The 12,421-nt window shown below is 46.6% G+C and overlaps 1 long non-coding RNA gene across 1 annotated transcript; it reads right to left on the bottom strand.

Annotated features, from left to right (window-relative positions):
• Positions 1–8,462: 8,462 nt before the first annotated feature.
• LOC128330205 (uncharacterized) lies at positions 8,463–11,899 on the bottom strand. The gene is made up of 2 exons (XR_008310010.1): positions 11,830–11,899; positions 8,463–9,265 (listed from the first exon to the last, which is right to left on the bottom strand). It is a non-coding gene; the product is annotated as an uncharacterized LOC128330205 (long non-coding RNA).
• Positions 11,900–12,421: the final 522 nt, after the last annotated feature.

Raw genomic sequence — 12,421 nt, 5'->3', positions numbered from 1 at the left:
TGCTTGCTGGCAGATAGCAGCTGGCGGGGGGGGAGGGCAGGGGGGTTGCTAATACACACTGCTGGATTTGGAATGCAATGAACATGCAGATCAGGGAATGTAAGGACTCCATCCAGTCTCCAGTCCCTCTCTGACTAGCTGATAGGTGTGGTGATTCCTGCTTTCTGAAGAAGGCTGTATGTGTGCTGCCTCAGCAATTTGCATCAGTGAAAGCATGTAAGGTGCAGTTTTAATGTTCAGTTAGTGCCATCATTTGTTAATTAAAAGATGAACAAGCTTGACTTTTATTTTTGAGGTGATATTCTGGTGAAGTTATCTGAAAGATGAGTGTCAGATATTTGGGGGTGGGGCGCAATTTCAGTGCTTGCCCTAGGCGCTATTTGCCCTAGCTACGCCTCTGGGGCAATGTCACAACAGGGAAGGAGACAGGTGCATCATCAGGTAGCAGTTGGGGGGGGAAGGGTTCCCTGGGGGGAGGCTGCACCCAGGTGGGGCCCACGGCCGAGGGGCAGTCCCCCCTACTCCATTTCATCCCTACACACCTGGTCTCTGTGATGGGATTCTCAAACAAAATTTGTGGGGTGGAATCCAGAGCTGCATTTCTAGCACCTGAACAGCCTTCCGTTTTTCAGACCTGAGCACCAGATCTAGGAAGGGATCTGAAGGAGACATCTGCTTTTGCAAAATATTTTTCTGACATGTCTTTAGTTATGAAGGGAAACGGGAGCGCACACAGCTCCCAAACCTGGGTAGGACCCGTCTCCTACTCTCATTAGAATTGTATAAACCAGCCCACTATGAGGAATTATGGTTTTGCAACCATTTCAGTCCGTAGGAGACCAGGTTTAGAGCGGGAATGCTGCAAGACACCTTGTCTGTGTACCTGCAATCCTGTCAAAGATCTGTGAGAGCCAGAATTGGGCTGTGCTGGCAAACCACAAAGCAAGGTTTGAAGGTTATGGAAAAGCAATTGTGGAAACCAGCCCACAGTTTCTAGTTTGCCATTGTAATGGCAACAAAGAAATGTCTCCCAGATTCACTGGGGGAAACCCAATTTACTGAGAGCATTTTAATTTAATGATTGTATCTACTTCATATTTTCAGAAGTTCGGGTGCAGGAAGCGAGGGGGGAGAAAGCGAAGGTGGAAGAAGAGCATCTGAGCGGGGAGGAAGTGGATCTGGAGAAGACCAACCTTGGTTATTTTTGTAAATAGTGTTATTTTTTATTATTGCTACTATTATGACTATTATTATTATTATTATTATTATTATTATTATTGATAATAAATATATTCTTCTGAAAGACAGACCTCCTCTCCTCCTCCATGGTCTCTACAACAAGAGTTCTGCTTATGTACAGAACAACATTTGGAAGCTTCAGAGGTTTTGTAGAGCATTCTGGTTCCTGCTCTGAAATCGGGAGACCTGTGCACCGTGCGTGCCTCTAGGGTAGGAAGAATACTCCTGTCCCTCAGTTACTTGACTATCATAACTCTAGCAGCATAACTCTAGCAGCAGCAGGGGCAGATTCGGCTGAGGACTTGCTCACCCACCATTTGCTGCCTCTGCTGCAGGCCCCCCACTGACCCCACCACCTACTGCCTCTGGTAGTAACTTGTGAAAGGCTTTGGTGTACGGGCTTAAGGGGAGGAGGCTGCTTGGTGGCAGCAGTTTCTTGCCCAGCCCCCAGTTGCCAGTCTTGAAAGTGTTGGGAATTCTCTCTGGTAAGAGAATCCCTTTTTCATTACAGCAGAGTGCACAGAGGCACAACACAGCGGAATTTGGTTAGGCATGCGTGTATGCTGAGAGTAAAGTAACTTGGAGCCAGTTCATAGTTTCAAATCAATATAAAAGCCATTTATTAAAGAACTCCATTCTAGATAGGAAAGTGAGGAGTTAGGCTCTCTAATCTAGCTAGCTAGCTGGATACAGATGGATTCTGCATCTCTACACACATGGGGCAGGGAGAAGAGCTTGCATGTTGCAAGGTAGAAGGAAAAGGAAGAGAAGGGGGAGAGAAAGGAAGTGGCTGGAAGGAAAGAAGTGTCCCTGAGAGTAGCAATCTACATTCCAATGGGATAGTGTCAGAGCGGTAGAGAAGGGATGACCAGTGTCTTGACCCTCTAGCCTTCTGACTCACTAGTCTGTCCTCCACTGTCTTTGAGACAAGAGACTGTGCAAAGTCCTTCACTTCCAGCAGAAAGGTGGCCAAGGTAATGAGAAAAGGCTGCCAACTAGGAAACAGTCTCCTCAATCTGTGCCCCTTTAAATGCTGTGGATGGTGTGAGGCTGTCAGAGCTTTCCTCAGGTGAGCAAGAACCTGGGTCTGCTCCTACTTGGCAGGGAGAAAGTCCCGGAAGAGTAAGCTGAGTTTAGATCAGGGATGCTCAACTCTGGTCCTCCTGCAGATGTTGGCTTCCAGCTCCCATAATCCCTGTCTATTGGCTACTGTGCCTGGGGATTATGAGAGTTGTTATCCCAAAACAGCTGGGGGGCCTAAGTTGAGCAGGTCTGCCTTAGAGGTATCAAGTGTTCACAACACCTCTGACCACTGGCAGAGTAATTTGTCCCTCAAAGTTATCCCCTAGCGCCATGCCTTGACTTGCCCTGCTGCCACAGGATCAAAAGGAGAGCCTGGCACATGCTAAACATGAAATATGCTTTCTTGTGCTAGTTGTATAGGACTTTCTGATGCCAGTCAGTAATAGACTGTCTGTTACCAGGGCTTTGTTTCTTCCCAGTTTCTGGCCCACTGAGTGACTAACTGGAGCATAACAGAGAGGCACTGGAGACACATCTCGGTACTTAGAGCGCTGCCCGCAGGAATTTAGATTGTACAAGTTCCAGAGCCACAATGTTGGGGAAGGGGCCCAATTGGGCACCATCGAGAAGCTAGCTAGTGACTTGGCCACCAGAATGGAAAAGTACTCCCAAGTCTTTGAAGTGTGCAGCTTGCTCAATCTTATGCCCCTCAATGTGCCAAGAGTGGATCTTGGGCCTCCTGACAAAGGCCATAATTTTAGTTTTCTTATCATTGATTTCCAGGCAGTTCTCCCTGCAGTGCAGCGTCAGGGCCCTCAGTGTTCTTCTAAGGCCAATGGGGGTCCTTGAGAGAATGGCTGTATCAGCCACGTAGAACAGGATGGCAATGTATCTCCCAGTGTGCTTGATGCCCTTCAGCTCTTGTGAGGTGGCCTCAGGGGCTACATCTCACCTGGAGTGTTGTGTTCATGTGCAGGGTGCAATGAAGGTATAGCAGGCACCGGTCAATGCAGGAGGCTTCCAGCTTCTCCCTTCATTTGACACGTGAGATGGAGTTGAATGCTGCCTTAAGGTCGATGAAGGCGGCATAGAGGGAGGTCACCCGGCAGGAAGAGTATTTCCCGATAAGGTGCTGTAGAACTAGGCACTGGTCGATGGTCGAGCGCCATTCCCTGAATCCTGCTTGTTCCTCAGCAAGATGATTTTCCTGTTCCAATCCATCTTTAAGCTTCCCGGATAGGTGTCTCTCATTAAGTTTGCTGATTGTATTCAGCAAAGTGATGGGTCTGTAATTGGCAGGGTCATCCTTCTTGCCCTTTTAAATATAAGGCAATGATCACTGCCCCCCCCCCCCCAGTTCTTGGGAATTTGGCCACTCGTGTCAACATAGGCGAAGTGAGAAGCCAGGACAGGGGCCCACCAGTCTAGCTTATTTTTTACGGCCTCTGGTGGAATAAGGTCCTCGCCTGGAGCCTTCCCCAGTCTTAACTGGGTGACTAGACTGTGAATCTTAGAGGTTGACACTGGTGCCCACGCTGGAGTGTCTTCAATGGCACAGGTGGAACTTCTGCAAACAGCAGCAGGCTCTTTGTATAGGTCATGAAAATAGTTCTCCCAGATCTCTGGATGAAGATGACAGTCCAGGTGATTTGGTTCATAAGTGGGAGAGTGCTTTGTAAAGATGCCAGAACATGGCAGAATCTTTGGCTCTAATGGCCTGAATGAGACCCATCCAGGCATCTTTCATGGCATCTCTTTTCTTACGAAGCAGCAGAAGTTTGTGCTGTCTTTTCTGCAGAAGGAGATTCTGTGCGGCCAACTGTCCAGAACTAGCTTTATAGACTTGATAGGTGTAGGGATGGGCTTTTGGGGCTTTAGCACAGTCCTTATCCAACCACTGCTTGGAGGCCTGTTGGCACTGTGCACGTAGCTCACAGATCTTGCGAGAGAAGAGCTGCTGTTATTCCTGGACGAGGGCATTGTAGGACTCAAAAGGTGCAGAAGTAGGGTTGTTAGTTAGAGAGGTTGATTGAATACACTGCAGGTGGTCAGAGGCGAGTAGCTCACTTAGTGCTTGATCCAGTTGTGGAGACCCATTAGCACGGCAATATGCTCCTCCCACCAAGGATATGGTGGGATGATCATGGTTCTCCATATGGGACTGATAGATGAAAGGCTTTAGAAGGAGCGAGATGGGGAGATGATCACTGTCAAATTTGGAGACAACCCTCAAAACCCTCCACCAGAGGGAGAAGGTTCCCTGAGGCGATAAAGTAGTCAATCAGACACATCCCAGAGAAGGCCAGATAGGTGAAGTTGGCAGGATGGTCGTTTTCAAGCGAGTCCTTCAGAATGCAGAGATTAAGTCGGGTGGTCATTAGACTCAAGCAGAGACCTGCATAACTTGACCTTTGGTCCTTTGAAAGATGGATAAGAAGGAGCCCGTCTGCCTCGGGACTGGGTGGATAAGCCCTCTGTTGAGTGTATGAAGTATGGTCATCAGGGCCCAGCCTAGCGTTTAAATCACCACCCATTACCACAAATGTATTCGGAATGGAGAGGAGGAGATCTCCTACGTAGTTTTCCAGTTCAGTCCACATTGATCTGACCTGAGGCTTCCTCCGTATCGGAGAGAGATAGATGTTAATTTTCAGCAGACTGCAGCAGCCGAATTGAATCAAAACTGTCATAGCATATTGTTTGAGCGGTGGAAGCAGCTTCGAGGATGCGTGTAGAGAGGTGGCAACAAGCACACCTAGGCCACCTTTGCATCTGCCACAGCCTGCCCCAGGTACAGCTCCAACTGTATAAGAGTGAAAGCCATTGAGTAATATCTCCCCGGATGAGGCTGAATAGCAAGTCCTGGGGACAAACAACAGGGCAGGCCTGCGGTCTTAATGTCCTGCTTGTGGGCTTTCATGAATCACCTGGCTTACCACTGTTGGAAACAGGATGCTGGACTAGATGCATCTATGCAATCCAGCAAAGCAATTCTTACATTTGTGTTAAGATGATTACAATGGTCTCTTTATCATTTGGCCACCTGCCTCTCTACCTAGTCTACAATTTCAAATTACAGAAAATTTAATCTACAATCCAATCTTCAGATGCAAAACAAAAGCACTTACAAACAGAAATAACACCAGCATCCCTGCCAGCCTCTACTATTCAGCACCCCCAGTTTCCTCCCCACATTTCTGAGATTTCACCAGGTACTAGACATACCTTTCAAGACTATTATTACAGCCTTGAGGACTGTAGATCTTCTTTTGGAGGAAAATGTCTCAGGACGCTGACTTTCTTTCAAAATACTGTGCTTGTGCAATGCAACGGTAGAATCAGGGAGTACATAGACTTCTGGCAGTGGAGCGGTTGGCCTGCTGGATCCAAACACAGCTTTGATGTAATGCCTCATATGACCTCTGTAGAACAAGATGGAGCCACACTCCAGTAGCTCCAATCATGCCAGCAAAGCATCTCCGATGGGTGTGCCCAAGCACACCCACATCCATGCCATGTTCCAGGCAGGATTGAAGCTCACCTTCCATCCCCACCCCTGGGAGAAGAAGTTTGTGCAAATCTTCTAATACAGGATTCCCAACCTTTTTACTTCTAATCTTCTAATACAGGATTCCCAACCAGAAAAGCATACCTTTTCTGCTCACAGACCAGTCCTTCAATTCAGATACCCTGTAGAGATTGTGTGTGTCTGTGTGTGTGTGTGTGTGTGTATGGATGGATTGACTGATTGATTAAGTGCCGTCAAGTAGGTGTCAACTCTTAGCCACCACATAGATAGATTCTCTCCAGGGTGATCTCTCAGGTCTCTCAGTGATGCATTCATTGCTGTCATAATTGAGTCCATCCACCTTGTTGCTGGTTGTCCTCTTCTCTTTCCTTCAACTCCCCCCAGAATTATAGACTTCTCAAGGGAGCTGGGTCTTCGCGTAATCTGTCTGAAGTACGATAGTTTGAGTCTCGTCATTTGTGTCTCGAGTGAAAATTCTGGATTGATTTGTTCTATGATCCATTGGTTTGTTTTCCTGGCTGACCATGGTATCCTCAAGAGTCTACTCCCGCACCAAAGTTCAAAAGCGTCAATGCTTTTTCTATCTTGTTTCTTCAGAGTCCGCCTTTCACATCCACAGAGTGTCATGGGGAAACCATTGTCCAAACGATTCTAATCTTTGTAGGTGTAGACTCCTCAAGGCATCTAAATATCCTTTCTGAGGCCTTCATTGCAACCCTACCAAGTGCTTGTCTGCGGCGTATTTCTTGACTGCTGAATCCTTTACCGTTGACAGTCGATCCTAAAAGGGAGAAGCTATCCACCACTTCAGTGTCTTCAGTGTCTATTCTGAGGCTGGTTGCTGTACCCCTTTCTTGTCTTTAGTTTAGTCTTCTTTACATGTAATTGTAGTCCCATTTTTTCATTGTGCTCCTTCACTTTCATTACTAGAGCCCCATTCTCAGCTCTCAGAGTGGTGTCATCAGTGTAGCGCAGCTTATTGTGTATCTATGCACACACAAATCTAAAGGTTACAGTTATGAAACAGCTTACTCCAGTCACTGGCTTTACATCCAGACTCAGTTACTCAAGAGTATTCCCACTGAAATTAATCAACTTGTCCCACTAATTTCAAGAAGACTGCTGATGACTAACTTGCTCTGGATGTAAGTCTGTGGCTGGAGTAGCCTACCTCATGACTGTAGCATTAAAACTTGGTGCTGATATTCCGTCTGTCAGGATGAGGGAAGGAGTATGCTGAGCTTCTGCACATAGCCAGCCAGTCAGAAGCACAGGAAGAGAGGCTTCACCCTCCTCCCTCCCCTTCTACAATAGATATATCGCTGAGAACATGTTGGCTTCCAGCCGGCAGTCCTCAGATGAGGAACACATCGCGTGGCAGGAGGTCTCTGCATAGCCCCGAGAGCCCTTCAAGTACCACTAGAGGTACTAGTACCCCCTGTTGGGAACTCCTGTTCCATATACAGAGAGTTCTTTTTTAATTCATATCCAGGTTTCCATCTGTACCAGATAGAGGCCCTTTCCACAGCAAGTCTGCACAGCTACCAATGGCAAAACGTAACCAATCACTATCTTGGCTTCAATGGCTGGTCTAGTTGTCTCATTACGGTAAGGATGACCTGCTGTTTTCACTGTCATTTCAGTGAAAAGAAGCTTTCATACCAAGTCTGCAGGTATGCTTCATTTAAGTGTCATGACCTACCTCCATGGCTAGGTGAGAGAGCAAGCCAGTAGCTCATTGTGTGCTGAGCGTAGACAGAAGTCTGCCAATTGCTAATCACTTCTGTAACCAAATGGTCTGCGAATTCACTACCTCGGAGAAGTGATGAACTAGTTTGATCTAATATGTAAGCAGCTGTCCACTGTAAATGTATTGTGTCTACAGATGTGGATTGGCTTTGGTAGCCAGCTCTTCATAGTTGCCAACTTCCTCCCCAGGGATCTCTGCTTGCCCAACACAAAGCCAGACTCCCCCCCCCTCCAAATTCCCAGTGTGTGGAGAACTCAGGAGTTGAGAGGAGGCTCTCATTTTGTTATCTCCTACAGTATTGTTGCCGGAAATATTCCTAGTCACTCATGGTGACCTGCAAAACGTTGAGATATAAAGGCAGTTCACACAATGCTCCTGTTTTAGGATTGTGTGAAAGTAAAAGGCTGGAGAGAGAGAAGTGATTTCTGGGGGAGAGGAGCCGAGTCAGAGAGTGCCTTCCTACCCAGCTCTCATACCCAGCACTTTACCCAGGCAGGAAGAAACATATGCCTGTTCTAATCACAGCCATGTGACCTGCCTCACAGAGTACCTTGAGGGGGATGAGGGTGGGAAAGGAAGGATGGGATGGATGGAAGTAGTGGGACTTCTATTATCATTATTATTATTATTATTATTATTATTATTATTATTATTATTACACTTATATCCTGCTCTTCCTCCAAGGAGCCCAGAGCGGTGTACTACATACTTGAGTTTCTCTTTCACAACAACCCTGTGAAGTAGGTTAGGCTGAGAGAGAAGTGACTGGCCCAGAGTCACCCAGCAAGTCTCATGGCTGAATGGGGATTTGAACACGGGTCTCCCCGGTCCTAGTCCAGCACTCTAACCACTACACCATGCTGGCTCTGCCTTTCCCTCTATTGCTCTCAAAATCCCAATTTGAACAGTTTCAGTCAGTCAGTCAGTCAGTCATCCTTTATTGCGGTCATAGACCAATACTTAGTAAAACATACATACTTACAAAAAACTCAGCATAATAAATCAAACAGATTGTAATATTGACAGGTTAAAATTAAGACAGTTGTGGTGAACTCCAGATAGATCTTACTGAAAGCCCAAGAGAGCAGAGCACCCACCATTACAATCATAAAACAGGAATCACGGAAAACAGAAGGCAAAACATTAATGAAAACCTAAGCGGATGTTGCAAATGATATAACAGTACCTTGCCATTTTGCAAATTAGGTCGTCATCAAGACTGGACAGTAAATACTTCAAATAGAAGTCATCCAAATGCCCAGGGAAACGTTGCAGCAAAGGGGACACTAATCTTAAGCGGGCGTCCCTATAGAAATGACATTATAAAATGGCATGCGCACTTGTCTCCACTTGACCAGACCCGCAAGGGCAAAGTCGAGTAGAGAAAGGGGTACCTTTAAATCTTCCCTCCATAACAGCAGATGGAAGTGCATTTAGACAGGCGAGCGTCAAAGCACGTCTAAATTTAGGAATGGTAATTAGACTCAAAAAGCTAGCTGGTTGAATGTTAAACATTTGATCCCCCAAAAAGACATTCTTAGGCAAGGAATCAACTTCTTCCTGCAGTTCCATGTCCATGATATGTTGTTTGATCTCAATCCTGGCTCGATCATATCCCATTTTGATCATCTCATCCTGAGAGAAACCACAATGAGCCAATTTGTCAATAATTTGGGTCTTCCACTTCAATCTGAAACAATCAGTCTTAATAAGGGGGGCCAATCCTAGACAAGAGAAGACAAATTTTAACCAGAATAATATGATATTCCTCCAATAACAAGTTTCCAATCTAATCATACTCACCTCTCGTCTTAACACAACATTAGGCACGCATTGGGGGACTAACAATATAGATCTCAGAAATGTAGACTGCAGGGCTTCTAAAGCCGTGAAGTTGCTAACAGGTCCTATTTGGGCTCCGTACAGCACTTGAGAGTGGACTTTGGATACAAATAGTTTAACTGCAGCGGGGATATAAGAAGCCCCCCTCGAGAAATGAAAAGATGTCATAAGGTTCGTAGTTAGCTGTGCCGTCAACAAAGTAGATTTGAGGTGGGCATTGCGTGAGCCTGATGAATGAAAAACCACTCCTAGGTATTTAAAGGAGTTGACCTGTGCAGAGCCGGATTAACGGAGTAGCAAATGTAGCATTTGCTACGGGCCCCGCGTTTCGGAGGGCCCCGCATGCCCAGCTTGAACTGCCCCTTCTTCTTTCTGCTCTCGACTGAGTTGGTGCCGCTTCTCCGTCCTCGCTGCCTGCTGCTGCCAAAAGTCTGTTTCCCTTGCAACACAGATGCAAATGTTTCCCTTTTGGAAGGAACTAAGGAAGGAAGGAAGGGGGGCGGGGGGCGACAGCAGATCAAACAGCCAAGAGCAGGGCGTTTGTCTGCCTGACGGTGGCGTGGAGTGAAGGAGAACTGGGCGTTTAGCTAGATGCACCGGGACTGCTTTTCAGTCTGCGCTGTAATGTGAGCGCGGCTGAGTGGTGCGAGATGGGAGGTTCTGCTTGGCAACAAACAAGGAGCGGGTTGCCGCCGCTTGTACGCACTTTTTGCACACATGCCTCCCTCTGCAGTCAGCCAAACCCCACCGGGAAGGAAATTCTGTGCCCTGTTTGGCACTCGGAGCCTGACTTTTGCTGTCGGGTCATATTCTCTTGCAGCAAGCAAACATGCCTAGCTCCTAAGGAGGTGCTGCGTGACTTCCCTCCTCCCTCTCGCGGCCCCCTTGGAGCTTCCCAGCTCCGTCTGGTATGGACAGCAGCAGCAGCTCATAGGAGCTCTAGCAGCGCTGCTCACCACGCTCCAGCTGCAGGCCGGCTCAGACCGGGGGGAGGGAGTTTTGTACTCTCATGGGATGCTAGCAATAGGTATCCTTTCAGGCTGTTCCTTCCCTGGTCCAAATTCTCTATAAAAGGTCTCTATAAGGACAAACATGGGTGTGGCATAACAAGGAGATTCATGGAGATTTGCAGAAAACCACGAGGCAAAGGGAGAGGTTCTAACTCTGTCTTATACTATCTTGTGAGCGGAAAATGACCATCTTGACACCAATAGGATGGAGGGGATTCCAGGCTGGAGTCGGTAAGGTGATTGTCTCCAAATCCTCAATTTGGGAAAGGTTGGAGCGAAATAAATAGGCATTACTTCAAGTCAGTTGTTTTAGGGCGGGTTGGTTCTCATGAAAAAGCCAAGGGGTGGGCTTTTTAAAAGAAAGTCGACTATTATAGCAAATGCAAATATGGAATTATTTTACTTTGCATAAAATAGTAAATAATTTGTTTTAATATTTATGTGCATTTTTTAAATTTAGGGCCCCTTTATAACATATGCTACAGGCCCCGCACTAGCTTAATCCCTGGACCCGTGCAATCCTATGACCATTGATGGACCAACAATATTGCCTAGGTCGTTTTGCAAAGACTAGGACTTTAGTTTTTCCATAATTTATCTCAATGAACTCTTGGGAACAAAATTTTGAAAGGAGGCACAAAGCACGTCTCAAACCAATTGGGGTTTGGGACATGATTTCCATATCATCCGCATATAAAGAATAGATACATGCTTATTTGCTATTTTGGGAGGATGCATGTTAAATAAATAAATAAATAAATATTCTACAATGCACTACATGCACAATGCAATGGGGGATTTGCCTGTCAGATTCTGTATCTCCTAGGGCTGAACTCAGCCCAACGAGACACACAATAACCGGCAGCCAGGTTAAGGGTGCGCTTGCAAAATCTTAGCTAACAGCTGGGTTGGTTTGAAGGGTTAGGTAGGTGAGAAGCATCGGGATCCATGGAGATCCCGGCCTAACATCAGCTGGGCTGCCCTTGCCCGCGTTAGGCTGGTCATGAGAACAGTCCCATTGATTTTCAGGCCCAAGATACAGCATTCTTTAGACATTCACCCAGCTAGCATTGATTATTAGCTCAATCATTTTCAGAAACAAATTGACATGCCTAGATCATCCTGTCCAGTCTTCTAGATTCTTGGCTCGGTTAGGATGTTGGATAACAGCTATCTTTATATGCATTGACAGTAATAAACTCAACTCAACTAAAACTAAGACATGCCTATATATCTCAGACCAATCTCTTTTTCTTATAACAGAAAGGTATTGTCTTTCAGAGTTTCTTATGGCCGCCAAGAGAGCCCAGAAGCTTGCAGCACATCAAGCACTCTTGGACGCATTTCAAAAGATCCTGCTTGTTGTTCGAGGCAAGGCCTTTTCCTTTTAAAAATAAAAACACATTTTTAAAATCCTGCTTCTCTCCCACTCTTACCTGGGGTTCCAAGTGGTTTCCATCCACAGGACGGATCAGATCCTCACCTGCTTAGCGGAGTTTCTCCCAGACAATTTTCTGAGTCCTAGGTGGAAGAGCAGAGACACGAGTTACTGGCTTTAAAGCTTGGGATCTTCTCCAACGATGGTGGGAATTGTGGAGGAGGAGACTCGCCATCAAGAAATGCATGGTGACGAAGGCCAAGGGCAGCAAAGAGTGGGCTAAGGCATTCTTCATCCAGATGAGATGGCTCCCCCATGAGGCAAGGTGAGGTGACAGTCTCAGGCGGCACTTATGCCCTAGGATGGCAAGTGTAGGCACCCTGCCCCCCTGCAGGTGTAGTCTCACCTGCCTGCTACCACCGCCTCCCACCAGGTCCTCTACACTCTGTCACCCTCCTTTCAGGTGTCCTCCCCTTTATCCTGGCCCCGCTCCTGATGCAGACAGTGGTCTCTACCTCTTCTCCATTGCCCAGGTGCCTTATCTTTAGAAAATTTATTTAATCTATTTTAATTGATTTTGACATTTAGATCCCGCTCTTCCTCCAAGCAGCTCAGCGTGGTGTACATGCCTTTTTTTATCCTCACAACAA

The sequence above is a fragment of the Hemicordylus capensis genome, chromosome 6 (genome assembly GCF_027244095.1).
Source record: "Hemicordylus capensis ecotype Gifberg chromosome 6, rHemCap1.1.pri, whole genome shotgun sequence".
NCBI classification, from domain to species: domain Eukaryota; kingdom Metazoa; phylum Chordata; class Lepidosauria; order Squamata; family Cordylidae; genus Hemicordylus; species Hemicordylus capensis.
The sequence above is the reverse complement of the archived record's forward strand: the minus strand, read 5'-3'. Positions and strand labels throughout refer to the sequence as shown.